The 15,918-nt window shown below is 43.8% G+C and overlaps 1 long non-coding RNA gene across 1 annotated transcript; it reads right to left on the reverse strand.

The window, feature by feature from the left end:
- Positions 1-570: 570 nt before the first annotated feature.
- LOC148538760 (uncharacterized) lies at positions 571-13,120 on the reverse strand. The gene is made up of 3 exons (XR_015871566.1): positions 13,040-13,120; positions 4,250-4,358; positions 571-1,098 (listed from the first exon to the last, which is right to left on the reverse strand). It is a non-coding gene; the product is annotated as an uncharacterized LOC148538760 (long non-coding RNA).
- Between the last annotated feature and the right edge of the window lie 2,798 nt (positions 13,121-15,918).

Raw genomic sequence — 15,918 nt, forward strand, 5'->3', positions numbered from 1 at the left:
AGACAGAGCAGGTTTTCCTTAACCTTAAGAATAGTATGACAAGAGCACCTGCCCTGGGAATACCAGATTATAAAAAACCCATAGAGTTATATTGTACGGAAGCTGATGGCTGCACGGCAGGTGTCCTCACACAGAAACATGGTGATGCTAGCAGACCTGTAGTGAACTACAGTGCACAACTGGACACTGTAGCAAGATCAGTCCCAACGTGTTTAAGAACTGTAGCTGCAACTGCTCTTCTGGTAAATAAGAGTGAGGATGTAGTATTAGGGCATGATACAACTGTCTATATACATCATGCAGTATCTGCTTTGTTAAATTCTGCCCAAACCAGACATGTCTCTTCAGCAAGGTTCACGAAATGGGAACTAGCTCTAATGGCACCTGCAAATATTACCATTAAATGGTGCAATACATTAAATCCAGCAACATACTTACCATATGTGCCTCGAGATGCACAAAGGGTGGAGGAAGGTGAGTCTCTGGTGGAAGGTGAGTTTTGCAGGTATACTGACACACATGATTGTATGGAATATTTGAATCAGACCTTTACTGCAAGACCAGACATATGTGACATACCATTAGAAGATGTAGATTTGACGTTTTACATGGATGGGAGTTGTCAATCAGCTAATGTCTACACTGACTCTAGGTACGCCTTCGGGGTAGTTCATGATTTTGGGGCTCTTTGGCATCTTAGGAACTTTATTACAGCAGCAGGCACACCAGTCACACATTCACATCACATAAAAGGACTACGGACAACAATCCAGCTACCAAAGGCAGTAGCTGTCAACAAATGCAAAGCCCACACATGTGAAGAAGACCCGGTGTCAATGGGCAATAACAGAGCAGATGAAGCTGCCAAATGGCAACAAGGTTACGCATAAACATAACAACTAACAAAGAGATGGTCTTCCAGACAATAGACACGCAGAAATTAATTGAGATACAAAATTTGTACAGGAAAAAGCAGTCTGGAGATCGAAGGGATGTGTTCAGGAGTCCTCTGGATTCTGGAGAGATGGACAAGGTAGGCCTGTTGCTCCCAAGGCATACTACCCAAGCTTTGCTGAGGCAGCGAACAGTCTGACTCACCTGGGAAAAGAAGGTATGTGTAGGTTGGTCAGAATATATTGGTGTGCACCAGGCTTTTCTTCTCAAGCTGGAAAGAGAGCAATGTCCTGTCTGACTTGTTTGAGGAAAAATGTTGGGCAGACAATACCTACTGAGCCGTCCCATATCCCTCCAACAGATGGTCCTTTTCAGGTAATACAAATTCACTTCATCCAATTATCACCTTGCAGGATAGAGACATCTTCTTGTGACCACAGAATTCTGGATTGCTGACTGTATACTGGGACCAGTGCACATGCGTATGTATTGGCTTGTACTATTTTCATTGCTTTTTACTCTAGTTGTTAAATCTTACATCGTGTTACTTTTTACATAAATAACTTTTTGTGCTTTGGAACCACACAATTGGACTTGAAAGAAATTCTTTTTTAAGCGACTTGCAGCGCAAAATTGCGACTAACGACTATTAGTAATCAATACTCTCCTGTCAATAAACATCAAACGTGCAGTCCCCACTCAGAGACACTAAAGCAAATGAAGGATAAGTCCTTCTCATCTTCAGCCTGCTGGCAATGTTATAATATATTTGTGACCCATATGGCTTTGCCAACCTAGTGTAATAAGGGGTACATATGGGAAATTAGTGGCATGCAGCAGACTGGACAAAATTTCCTCAGGTGCCTATCCAGGCTTCAACCACATACACTGCATTTGGACTGGTAACAGGACAGATCTTTGTTTAGGCCCTACCCATAATCTTCAGTGCCTACAAGAGGGTCTTTTTTTGCAGGTCTACTATAGTCTGTTCTCCAAAGTCTGCACCCTCACATTATGTGGCATGAGGAAAAAATCACACTTCATAGAGATGTGCTATAGTTCTAATCCCTGAAATAGTATCTCCTCTTGGTCATATGTATTTGATCACTATTCCCCAAACTCAGGCCATGGGGGAAATGTAATAGATTACAATTTTTTGTGTGCGAGTTTGCACTCCCATAAACTCAGCGCAAGTTTCTTCCAAATCTCACAGAATGTAATAGGCTGCATGTTTCAAAGTGCCTATGTAACTTGCATGCAATGTCATGTGGGTTTGCTGGTGAGAAGACCCGTGAAAATCCTGCAAATAAAAAAGCTAGTTTCATTAAATGTGGTGTGGCAGTATCACCAGAGAGGGCGCTGGTGAGCAGCTAAGTCAGTGTGGGGCTGGAGGGATCCACCCACACACAGAACAAAAATGGTGTGTGTTCAAGACTAATGGCTGCCATATGACTAGGACCCAGGTGAGGCTATTGGTGAACACAGTCAGACAGTCCAAGTGGGGCTGCAGTCAGAGTGAAGCAGACCAGGCGGTCAGCATTCATACCTGCAAAGAGGCAGGGAGATCCCGATACCTCTGATACTGTCCTTGTGAGAGGTGGCAGCCAACAAGCTGTGAAAGCTATACCAGGCCAGGAGGCCAGTGTACAGTCCTGCATGTGGCAGGGAGGGCCACCAATCTCCAAAACTGTGAGAGACTTTCATGCAGATTAGCTTCTTTTATAGAGAGGGCTCAAGAAGTGAGCTAGTGCCCTGAGTGAGGGCTAGGTTTGTATATTATTTTCTGTTCATTTTGTTTCCTGATTTCCATGCTGGCAGTAAAGCACCATTTTCATTTATTTACTGGAATGCCATGTGTGGATGTGAATAGGTAGCACAAGCAGCTTCTGCTGATTAAAATGGTATGCAGCATGCCTATGTTCTGTGTGTGACTGCAGGTGTATCTGCATGTGAAATGCTACATTTCAGTGTTAGCGGCTGTAATGTAGCGTATTGCATGCAGATACACCCGCATATGCACAGAGAACATAGACATGCTGTATATCATTTTAATCAGCAAAATCTGCTTGTTAAATAGGCACATCGCTGTGCAAATAAGATGCATTTGTAGGAAAAAAGTCGTGCAAAAAGACGCTTAGTGCTACCGTGTCAAGCCACAGTATGGCACGATTAGAAGGGCTGTTTAACATGCAAGAAGGCTAGAAGTATGAGGACACATCTTTAGTAATTGTTCTTTCAAAGTCGCACGATATAAGCATAATTTGCCCTATAAAAGTATCACTTTTGCACTGATCTCACCATTAGGAGACAGACTAGAGACAGACTAGACAGTGTGGTGTGGTGACAGTGTGGTGTGTTTGGTTTGTTGCAGGATGGCTACTAGGAAGAGGATGGAGGGTCAGGAGAGAAGTGAGGAGGATAATGTTAATTTTGATCCCCCAGAGTTAGTGGAGAGGGTGAAGAAGAGGAGGAGACAGAGGGAGAGGCTGCAGTGTGTGCCCCAGGCAAGACTAAAACTGTGTGCAATGTGTGCTTCTCTTATGAAGAAAACGTATGCTGGTTCATGCAATTGTGCCAGTGAGAGGCTGCTAGGGGCAGAAGCACACCACACATCCCTGGATCGGAAGAAGGCTTTATGGCAGATGATTTTTGAGTCAGTTAGAACTGTGAGTTCCTGCATTCAGTATTTTGACAACTGTAAGAAACACTTATCTGATGTTAAGAGGGTTTTGAAAGCTAAAATGGCAGAGGAGCTGCATGAAAGCAGGAAGACAGCCCAGCAGTCCACGTACACTTCCCTTCATTTGAGGAGGAGCTGAAGCAAGTCATCCCACCTCAAATCCTCTAATGGACACATAACGAGGTCACAGATCGTCCATCCACAAAGACGAGTAAAGAAAAATAAATAATATTTAAGCATTCTTTAGTAAATAATTCTGAATGTTTCGTATTCTTTATTCTTGAATTTAATAAACTTTTACTGTAACTGTACTACACAATCTTAGAGCAACACCCTGATGAATGTGACCAAACAGCAACGGAACGTCCATGTGCACATGTTTTTTTACAAAATACAGCTTTGTGGTTTTTGTGAAGGCAAAGTAATCGACAATTAAGGTTGTCTGCTTCTTCAAGGAAATCAATTATATTTTGGTACAGATGTCTCTACTTAGAACAAACAAATGGCATTTTAACCATTTTTTTCTTCCCTTCCTCATCTAATGCACCTTCCTAAAGGTGACGCACCCAAAGTGATGATGATGATGCTGGTGAGTGCTAAAAAATGTGTATAAAAAAAAATCAGCCCATAATTAGCCCAAATAAATAAATAGATTGATTAATGATATGGACTTACCTTTTTTCAGGACTGTTGCAAACAAATCCGCCAACAGCATCACCAATTCTGATTGAAGATTTTGGTGGCCCAACCCAAATCATCCTCGCTGAGGTCGATACACCAGAGCCTGCAAACGACACAGCAGAATACACCATTGACCACACAGAGCAATGCCAGTAGCTCATACCCACAACTAGAGATGTGTACAGACCCCGTGTTGGTTTTGGATCTGGATTCATCTTCATGTTCTGGGATTGGTTATGAAAAACCTCCCCCAAGTGTTTTGGTTTTGGATTAAATTGATAAAAACAGCTAAAATGTCTGAATCCAAAACCTGTTCGGTTTTTAAACCAGAGTTCCAAACCGCCAATAGATCTGAACCGGGACTCGGTTTGAACACGGTCATAAAAGTTATTTGTAGTGGATATAACTGGATGTATTCTTGTAAAGGGATGCCAAAAACATTTATGGATGAAGCGCTTTATACATCCATAGTTGTAAGAAGGTAAATGTAGCCGACTTCTTTATTCGTACCTGTAATGGGGTTGAGTCTTTATAGACTGTGCTGGCTTCCCAGCACAGGTATTGAGCTCCATTCGACTGCACTAGTAGATGGCGGGACTTCCGGATAGGCTTTGAAGTGTTCCCGTGAGAGTGTGCAACCACCGGCACAGATGCTGGTATAAGCAGTGGGCTGGTAGTCTCACTCTCTCTTATTGGGATATGTTTGGAGAGAGTGTATTACCGCTATGCAGAGCAGAGATGTATAACTCTGTTTGTATGTGGCTCAGCTGTCTGTATAGCAATGGTCGGTACACTTTTGGGCTTCTCCGGGCAAACAGGTTTTCAGGCTACAGCAAGAGGATAAAACAGCAGGTGACGTCAACGCGTTTCGTCTCTATATTCTAGAGACTTTTTCCAGACTCAAACTTGAAACCAAGTTAATGTTGCACTTAAACAAACACAATGTTAAATTGTAATCTATTTCAAGACACATCACAGAAAGGTATTTACTGTAGGTGGCCAAATATTAATCCCAACACACATGCAGCAAATACAAACATAAAGTATGTGTAAAGCAGATTGTCTGTTTTACTTTAAATACATACTCGTAAGATGTAATTTCATACAGCTGCTACAGCACGATCTACATACCTACTAGACAGCCATCCAGCATGTTTCTATCTTCAAGCTTCTCTCATAGGGATGACTGGCGTAGGATATAGACATCAAGACAAGATCCTGGAGAACTGGAAATATCACAGAACACCTGCACATTCAGGGTGGTCGTGATGCCTATTCACATACACTTCCCTCCTAAAGTGTGGTGCTAAGAGCCCAATGTGGGGACAAGCGATGGCTCCATGGACATTTGGGAATCCTACAAGCCTATAGAAGTTGATCTTCAGGTCCTGCCACTCTAATTCAGAACTGAGAAATGAGATATGAGTAGGCCATATTTTCTTCAAAAAAAAATAATACTTGATTTAAATGCCTGGAAAAAAGTGGCTATTGTAATCCCCAACACTCTACAGCTCCCAGATTGAAAGGAGCCCATTGCAAAAAAAGTGCAGGGCACACAATAATGAAGGCCAGACACTGCATTGTTACTACCAAGGTTTCTAAATCATCTCTCACCTGCTCACATAAATTCAGTTGGTTTGTGCGGTTCATGCGCCACCTCCTAATCAATCTGAGATGGAGGCAAGGCCCATACGATATCTAAAGGTTCATCTGGCATGTATCTGTCCCTAATGGGTCGCTGGATCTGGTGGTACTCCTGTGCCCTCCTCCTGCATTGCTCCTCTATAGCCAGGAGCGCAGACATTTACAGCTCATAGGAGTTCAGAAAATTTGCCATTACTACACCCACACAGGTGAAATGGATGTAGGTAACGTTTATATTAGGGGTGTGCACCGGCCACTTTTCGTGTTTTGTGTTTTGGTTTTGGATCTGGATCTTTCTTCGTGTTTTGGATCTGGATTGGTTTTGCCAAAACCACCCTTCCGTGTTTTGGGTTCTGGGTTTTGTGTTTTGGATCTGTATTTTTTTTTAAAAAAGCATAAAAACAGCTAAAATCACAGAATTTGTGTGTTTTTCTGCTCCTATGCTATTAATAACCTCAATAACCTTAATTTCCACTCATTTCCAGTCTATTCTGAACACCTCACACCTCACAATAGTGTTTTTATGTCCAAAAGGTTGCACCGAGGTAGCTGGATGACTATGCTAAGCGACACGAGTGGGCGGCACAAACACGTGACCCATCTAGGAGTGACACTGCAGTGGCAGACAGGATGGCAGTTTGAAAAACTAGGCCCCAAACTGTACATAATGCAAAGAAAAAAAAGAGGTGCAAGATGGAATTGTCCTTGGGCCCTCCCACCCACCCTTATGTTGTATAAACAGGACATGCACACTTTAACAAAGCAATCATTTCAGCGCCAGGGTCTGCCACACGACTGTGGCTGAAATGATTGGTTCGTTTGGGCCCCCACAAAACAAGCTGGCAATTAATCTGTCCCTGCACAAACTGGCTCTATGGAGGCAAGATGTCGTCCTCATCCTCCTCATCCACCGATTCCTCACCCTCTTCAGTGTTGTGTACATCCTCATCCTCACAGAGTATTAACTCGTCCCCACTGGAATCCACCACCACAGGTCCCTCTGTATGTTCTGGAGGCTGGTCTCCCTGGAAGAGTTGATAATTCATTTTGATGAACATCATCTTCTCCACATTTTGTGGAAGCAACCTCCTACGCCTTTCGCTGACAAGGTTCCCGGCTGCACTAAACACTCTTTCGGAGTACACACTGGAGGGGGGGCAACTCAGGTAAAATAGAGCCAGTTTGTACAGGGGCCTCCAAATTGCCTCTTTTTCCTGCCAGTACAGGTATGGACTGTCTGACATGCCTACCTGGATGCTGTCACCGATGTAATCCTCCACCATTCTGTCAATGGTGACAGTATCATATGTAGTGACAGTAGACATGTCAGAAATTGTTGCCAGGTCCTTCAGTCCGGGCCAGATGTCCAAACTTGGTCCTGCCTGCCCTGCATCACCACCAGCAGGTTGCTTAGGATAGCTAAGTTTTTTCCTGGCAGCCCCAGTTGTGGGAGAAAATGAAGAAGGAGCTGTTGACGTGTCACGTTCCGCTTCAGCTGACACTGTGTTCACCAGCAGGTCCTTGCACCTCTGCAGGCTTGTGTCGGCCGGAAAGAGAGACACCACATAGGCTTTAAACCTAGGATCGAGCACAGTGGCCAAAATGTAGTGGTCTGATTTCAACAGATTGACCACCCTGGAATCCTGGCAAAGCGAATGAAGGGCTTCATCCACAAGTCCCACATGCCGAGCGGAATCGCTCCATCTTAGCTCCTCCTTCACTTTCTCCAGCTGCTTCTGCAAAAGCCTGATGAGGGGAATGACCTGACTCAAGCTGGCAGTGTCTGAACTGACTTCACGTATGGCAAGTTCGAAGGGCTGGAGAACCTTGCACAACACAGAAATCATTCTCCACTGCGCTTGAGTCAGGTGCATACCCCCTCCTTTGCCTATGTCATAGGTGGATGTATAGGCTTGAATGGCCTTTTGCTGCTCCTCCATCCTCTGAAGCATATAGAGGGTTGAGTTCCACCGCGTCACAACCTCTTGCTTCAGGTGACGGTGGGGCAAGTTCAAGAGTGTTTGCTGGTGCTCTAGTCTTCAGCACGCAGTTGCTGAATGGCGAAAGTGGCTAGAAATTTTTCGGGCCACCCAAAGCGTCTCCTGCACGCCCCTGTCGCTTTTCAGAAAATTCTGCACCACCAAGTTTATTATGTGAGCAAAACATGGGACGTGCTGGAATTTGCCCAGATGTAATGCCCGCACAATATTGGTGGCGTTGTCAGAGATCACAAATCAAGAAAAAGAAAAAAGCTACTCCTTTTATGGGGCACTAACTGACTATTTATGAAAATCTGATGAAATTAAAATATAAATCTTTATTCAATATATTTAAAATCAAGTTGCCAAAGAAACATACAAATAATGAACTTCAAATGCCAGACAGACAAACAAATAAAAAGTGATCATAAGTGATCCTGTATGTGCTATATGCACCCCTAAATTCAGTTAAATCTCAGAATACATATATTCTCCACATAAGTTAGAAATATTTGAGAGGAAATAATGATAGAACAATAATGATCCAGTTAGTAGTTCTAAATATAGACTCTAAAGTATCACATATAGGGGTATCAGTATAAACTGCACATATATGTGTGGCAAAATATTGGTGAAAAAAACATATACAAAACATATAAAGCAGAAACAGATTACATATATTGTTAAAAGGCTGAAAACCACGAGATAAGTAATACAGTACACAATGGTTTATATATTGGAGGTGTCCCTCCCTTCTAACTGGGAGAATCTAGAAAGGATTTAACCTAAATAGATTAGGAATAATAAGAGATAAGTGCTCTTATAAACCAGATGCTGCTTTCCCGTGTCATATAAATATCAGACACGGGATGAGTGTCACTGATATATGGCACAAAAGAAACAGTGCAGCTTGCCTCTGCTGTTAGCGTCCACAATGACCAGACCCCCTGTTGCCTAAGCAGCGCAGGGAATCACAGTAACGGTTAGCTAATGAGAGAGCAAGGAGGGAGAGTAAAGATAAAGTACCTGTCCCTGAAATCTCCCAGGTAGGATCATGGTGTGGAGGTTCCAAGTGCGCACTAGGTCCCCAGGAGAGTCTAAGTGGGGTAAGCCACTGGGCGATGATTTCCCTCAGTTTCTCTAAGAGGTTGTCGGCGGTGTGCCTCTTACTGAAACCGGTGATACACAGCGTAGCCTGCCTTGGAACGAGCTGGCGTTTCTGAGATGCTGCTACTGGTGACGCTGCTGCTGTTGCTGCGTAAGGTGATACATCTACCCAGTGGGCTGTCACAGTCATATAGTCCTTAGTCTGCCCTATTCCACTTGTCCACATGTCCGTGGTTAAGTGGACATAGGGTACAACTGCATTTTTCAGGACACTGAGGACACTTTTTCTTACGTTTCTGTACAGTCTCGGTATCGCCTGCCTAGTGAAGTGGAACCTAGATGGGATTTGGAACCGGGGACACACTACCTCCATCAATTGTCTAAATCCCACTGCACTAATGGCGGATACCGGATGCACGTCTCACACCAACATAGCAGTCAAGGCCTCAGTTATACGTTTTGCTTCAGGATGACTGCTGGCGTACTTCATCCTCCTCGCTAAGGACTGTTGGAGGGTCAATTGTTTAGTAAAAGTAGTGGTGTTCCTACTTCCTCTCTGGGATGATGAACGACTCCCAGCAGCAGCAACAGCAGCAGCGGCAGCAGGAGGCGTAGCAATGCAGGATCCTCCGGAGGAATCCGGATAGGAGAGTCAGTCATGCCAGTGACATGGCCTGCAGGACTACTTCCGATCCTGACTAAGGAGGAAATTGACGAGGAGGGAGTTGATGGTGTGGTTTGCAGGCGCTTGGATACAACAGGACAACGGGATTTAGGTGTCCCTGGACTGCTTATGGTCTTAGCCAAAGTTTCTGAACTTGACAGTAACTTTTTATGAACGGCACGTATAAGGGAGGATGTTCCTAGGTGGTTAACGTCCCTACCCCTACTTATTTCACCTTTACATATGGTACATATGGCAAGACAGTTGTTGTCCGGATTTGGATAGAAATATTGCCAGACCAAAGAGGTGGAATGTTTGGTCTTATGCCCAGGCATGACCGTGATGGGCTTTTTCATCCCACGGACAACAACTGTCTCCCCCGGAGCCAGATTTAAACAAACCACATCACCATCAGAATCCTCCTCGCCAACTTCCTCCTCAGCGCCAGCTACACCAGTATCCTCATCCTGTTGTACTTCAACAGTGACATCTTCAATTTGCATATCAGCAAGTGGACTGTGGGTGCTCCTTTCAGCATTTGCAGGGGGCGTGCAAATGGTGGAAAGAGCCACCTCTTCCCGTCCAGTGCTGGGAAGGTCAGGCATCGCAACCTCCACCACACTTGGACTCTCCTTGGGGATTTGTGATATCTTCTTAGAGCGCACAGTTCTTTGCTGTGCTTTTGCCAGCTTAACTCGTTTGATTTTTTTAGCGGGAGGAGGGCTTCCATCGTCATGTGAAGCTGAACCACTATTCATGAACATACTAGTCATACTAGTATGACACACACTAGTCATAGGGAAAGACCTTAGCCGTTCCTTGCCACTCCGTGTCATAAATGGCATATTGGCAAGTTTACGTTTCTCTTCAGATGATTTAAATGTTTTTTTAAGGTCATTTTCCTGAACTTTGTCATTTGGGATTGTATGTGGCCTCAACTATGACATTGGGCATCGGCCTTGGTAGACGACGTTGATGGCATGTTATCGTCTATGTCATGACTAGTGGCAGCAACTTCAGCACTAGGAGGAAGTGGTTCTTGATCTTTCTCTATTTTATTTTTATCGGAGAAAGTTTGGTCATTTATGTTATATCGATTTGATATATACGTGCGGCTAAGGCGCACACAAACACAGAAAATATTTTTTTATTTGGTTTGGAGTGTACTTTGGGGGTTACAGCACCCTTTAACGGTCAAGCCAGCCGGCCCTTTACTTATGACACAGGCGCACGCTTGGCACTACTTTGTTGATGCACGTGCGGCTACTGCGCACGCAATTCACAAACACAGAAAATATTTTTTTATTTGGTTTGGAGTGTACTTTGGGGGTTACAGCACCCTTTAACGGTCAAGCCAGCTGCCCCTTTACTTATGACACAGGCGCACGCTTGGCACTACTTTGTTGATGCACGTGCGGCTACTGCGCACACAATTCACAAACACAGAAAAAATATATTTTTTTATAGCACTTGGGGGGAGCACCCCTGATGGACAGAGCACCCCCTGGAGAACACTACAGCACCCCTTTAGGACTGGGACATTGCACAGGACTTTGGAGTGGACACAGCCCCTATGGACAACTGACTGCACAACACAGTCCAGCCAGCCCCTATGGACTTTGAAGTAGTGGACACAGCCCCTATGGACAACAACAGCACAGCACAACACAGCCAGCCCCTATGGACTTTGAAGTAGTGGACACAGCCCCTATGGACAACAGCAGCACAGCGCAGCACAGCACAACACTACTCTGCACTACACTACACAGCCCAGCCAGCCCTAACTCCCACCCTTCCTCTTCACTGTCCACAGCCGAGTCAGAAAATGGCACCGACGCGGGTACCTTATATAGGATCCAAAACCCGCGAGACCCGGAAGGCGTGATGATGACGTTTTGCCTCGATTTCAGATCCGAGTCAGACGGGAAAAGTCGAGCCTGATTCGGATCGGCCTCGGATCGGGGGGGATCGGGGGGGCTCGGGGGGGTTCGGATTTCAGAAATCCGAACCCGCTCACCCCTAATTAAAATACAGTAGGGAGAAGCACAAGAGGGTAGAGGGCCCTCCTCAAAAGAGCTTACATTCGAAAAGGGAAAAAAACCCTAGTCTGAATATAAGCTGGGAGACCAAGGTAGGCATTGCAGTAGTCTAGGCATGATTATATCCACTTCCCATCATCTTCAAAGTATTTGACAGTATTACAGGGACCTTTATTTTTAGATTAGATCAGGGGTGTGGAACCTTTTTTCTGCAGAGGGCCATTTGGATATATATAACATTATTTGCGAGCTGATGCAGGCCACGCACCTTCTATGTGATGTCACATGGGGTGGGGCCACAATCACCGGTGATTACAGTAATATCCGGAGCATCCTGAGGATGCTCCAGGGAGCTGTAAGGGCAGCGGTGTGACCATCTGAAGCATCCTAAGGACTCTCCAGGCGGCACTGCTGCATAGATTCTGGTTGCAGAGTGCATTATAGGCACCCTGCTAGCCAGATGAGGCTAGCAGAAAAACGCTCAGAGGGCCAGATCAAATGATTCCGGGGGCCTTATACGGCCTCCGGGCCTGAGGTTCCCCATCCCTGGATTAGATATATGTTGTGCCTATTATCCTCATTAAACCAGGTGACAAGTGGAAAACTGCCCTTAATACTATAAATAGCCATTATAAGGGCTCATGTCCTCACCCAACTCACGAAAAATCACCCCTACTGCAAACTCGAGAAATTGTTTTCCAGTCATCCTCTGTCCCATTTTTAGGCTACATCCATTATGGGTCAGAACTACAAATGGATCCCAGAAATGTCAATGCAATTCGTGATTGGCCTCAGCCATCTGGTCTGAAATCTAACCAATGTGGGGCTTGTCTTCATCAATATTAATGTACATTATGAGTACAACTCAGAGAAAATGAGAGACCTCACCACCTACAGGATGTCGGGTCCAATATGCTAGAATTATATAATACACAAAGGGGTCAATGTACTAAGCCTTGGAGAGAGATAAAGTGGACAGACATAAAGTACCAACCAATCCGCTCCTAACTGTCACTTTACAGGCTGTGTTTGAAAAATCAGTTAGGAACTTATTGATTAGTACTTTATCTCTGTCCACTTTATCTCTTTCCAAGGCTTAGTACATAGATAATAAATACTTTAAACATTACAAAACTCCTATCCTGGATCAAAAGAGCTGATGGTAAGCATCAATAAAGAACATTGCTTACATTGGAAGTATAAAAAAGAATTCACAGCACATCATATAACTATAGGGTGCTGTAATACCTTACTATATTGTGTTATTTAGAAAGCACTCTTCAGTTGTGCAGTTTATCCATTTTTATCTTACATAAAAACATATTTACACCATTAGGGATAAAATACTAACCTTATTTAGTGTATTGCTGCATCAGCAAGTCATGCCCATAAAGGTGCAGATCTAATTTACATTCATCTTGAAACAGCTCTGAAATACATCTTAAAATTACATATAACATAAGTGGCAGCGTGCCCAAGAAATCAAAGCTTTACAGTAAGTCAGACATTTATTGGATTCTGTCTCAAAATGAAACCATTTTCTGCATACTAATTCTCTAAAATGTCCTTAACTACCTAATAAATGTTTTTTAGATTTTTTTTTTTTTTTTTTTTAGTGTAAATGCAAACCAACAATTCTACTAGCAGCAAAGCAAACACAGTATCAGACTGGGAATACATTGCAATGTGACGAGGTGAAAAAGAAGTCTTAGTTGATGGTATGACAAGCAGTGTCAGTACCTTCAAATACACAGAACAGCGACAACAGGAATCCATCAGGAAGATATTTTAAAATTCTGTTCACCTCCTGACTAACATTCTTTCTCACTCTCTCTAAAGGTCTTCTTGAAGAAAATACAAGCTGCTGAGGTAGAGAAAGCAAAACATCTTCATACAGTGTATGACCTTCTAGCAAAACACATGCAAGTCTGGCTGAAATTCAAGCACTGCAGAAAAGCATAGGTTATTTACTAATATTGTGCTATTGTGCAATGGTGCAAATACAGATAATCAGCAATTAGATTTCATTTGCGCTACAGCAATTAAAACAAATTTCTGAGTCATTGTTATGGGTTATAATAGCACACTTGCTCTATATTATTAAATAATCCTTATGGGGGCTTATGTACAATTGATTTTGCATTAAAACTATAGGTGTAATATGCGCATGACAAAATATGCATTTTGCTTAGATTGCATAGGTGGATGTCTCTCAAGATGTGTCCAGCTCTGCAAGGGTGGCATATGCACCAGATTCACAAAATAACAGTGTTACGTATGCCAAGTTAAGTCCAGGGGGTAATTTCACCAAGAATCATGTTTGGCCGAGTTTACATTCCCGTGCAAGTTTCCCCTGAAATTGGCATTAAGAGACCAACGCGCAAGACACCATCTCACATAGAAATAGATGGTAAAAAAAATGCATATAGAAGTCTATAGACCATCGAACCAATCCGTGTGTGCTTCCAATAAATAGGAATACAACTCACGGATTTACTAAGAATGGCGTTTCAAAACACAAAAGAACATGAAGGAAACTCGGAGCAGAATCACCTAGACAAGCTAATCACAAAGCAATGCACAGATCAGTATCATCTGTGCAAGCTTTTGTGTGTTACAGTGTAAAGAAATGGTTATATAATAGAAAATAAATCGGCTAACCGCCCCCACAAAAAACAAAAACATAACTAGTCCCAGACGTCTCATGGAATTCTCCTGTATTTCCAGTAACCAGCACCAGGCTCAGATAGCCAGGGGGTAATGTCATAGCAGGGGGACATACTGTACGTATATATCACAGGTCCCCCTGCCATCACATTAACCAGCCCCAGTCTGGTCACCCCATCCCTTGTATTGCTCAGTCAGTAGGGTTCCCCCCAATAAAGGGGTTAGCATGATTGTTAATTGCAGGAAACTAGCTTTGCACAATAACTATAGGTAATGTTCTAATTGACAAATTAATTTACAGATTTGTGTGATCGAATAACAAAAGTGCTACCTCCACCATTGCTGCTCTTTGTGGCACTTGTACAAATACCCACTCCTACTTAGCACTCTAGGCTGTTTCAGTGGGGTACTGCACCTTGCCCAATTTTATAATCCTAAAATGCACCCTTCCCTCTTGGAGGTGCCCCGGCACCCTGATGATCACAGCCTGACATCAGAGAACCTGCGGTGCTCCGCCTCCCACTGCCCATCTGCCTGTCCCCACCATCTCCCTGCAAGCTATAGTGTTCCACTGGGGGATAAAGTTAGGGGGTAAAGTTGGGGGGGAGCAGTGAGCAGAAGGTGAATAGATGTGAAGAGATGCGGGGAGAGCTTGGGGTTTTGGGTGCATGCATATGTGCCATGCATCAGTACCCTACTCGATCAAGAAGTTAGAAGCAACACTTCTACTTACTCACCTCTCCCACCATTCGACTTTGTCCACTCGACTCCCCTATCCCACCCCCCCTCCTCCCAGCTTTTCCGCCAGGTTGTTCTCGCTATATGGAGCCAAAACTAACTTCTGTAACTAGTGCCCACCTACCACCATGTGTCAGTATTAGGGATGTTAGGGACCCACCTGATGAGGTCACCATGATGTGGTAGGTGGGCAAATATCTTTGGCCAAACATGTACTAAGGGCCTGATTCAGAGTGACCCATTCGCTATCTGCATATGCTCGCTGGATGCGTATGCAAATGTGTCAAAGTGACGCCACGGGAAGCAATTGCTGACTAAGACATAAGCAAGCCCACCATGTCTTAGCGAGTGGCCACTTTGTGTATGCATACGCCCAATTGCACAGGCAGAGCCGTCCACCATCAATACGTCATCTCCTGGAAGTGTATTAAAACATTGGTACATCGAGCACCATCGGATGTGAACGCAGTGCTTGAGGTAGCTTTACCCTACCGCAAGCATTGTGAGGAAATCAGTGTAAAAAAAGGCAAGTGTCGCGTACTATGAATCAAGCCCTAAGAACCTCAATATCATGTTAATTGATAGTATATTATATATAATCATGTTAATTGATAGTATATTATATATATTTTGATATTTAGGGGTAAATTTACTAAGATTCAAGTCTGAATCTCATTTTGCATCACTGTTTTTAAACTTGCAAATTTACTAGTGAGTTTAGCTGAAAGTGAGTTTTACCGATGGTGAAGCAGATCGAGATTTCTCCCCCGAGTAGCAAGCTTAGATGAGATTACTCACTTGAGATTGCAGTATTTTCTCTCTGCA

This window comes from Taudactylus pleione, unplaced genomic scaffold (assembly GCF_031769625.1).
Source record: "Taudactylus pleione unplaced genomic scaffold, aTauple2 ptg000037l, whole genome shotgun sequence".
Taxonomy (NCBI): domain Eukaryota; kingdom Metazoa; phylum Chordata; class Amphibia; order Anura; family Myobatrachidae; genus Taudactylus; species Taudactylus pleione.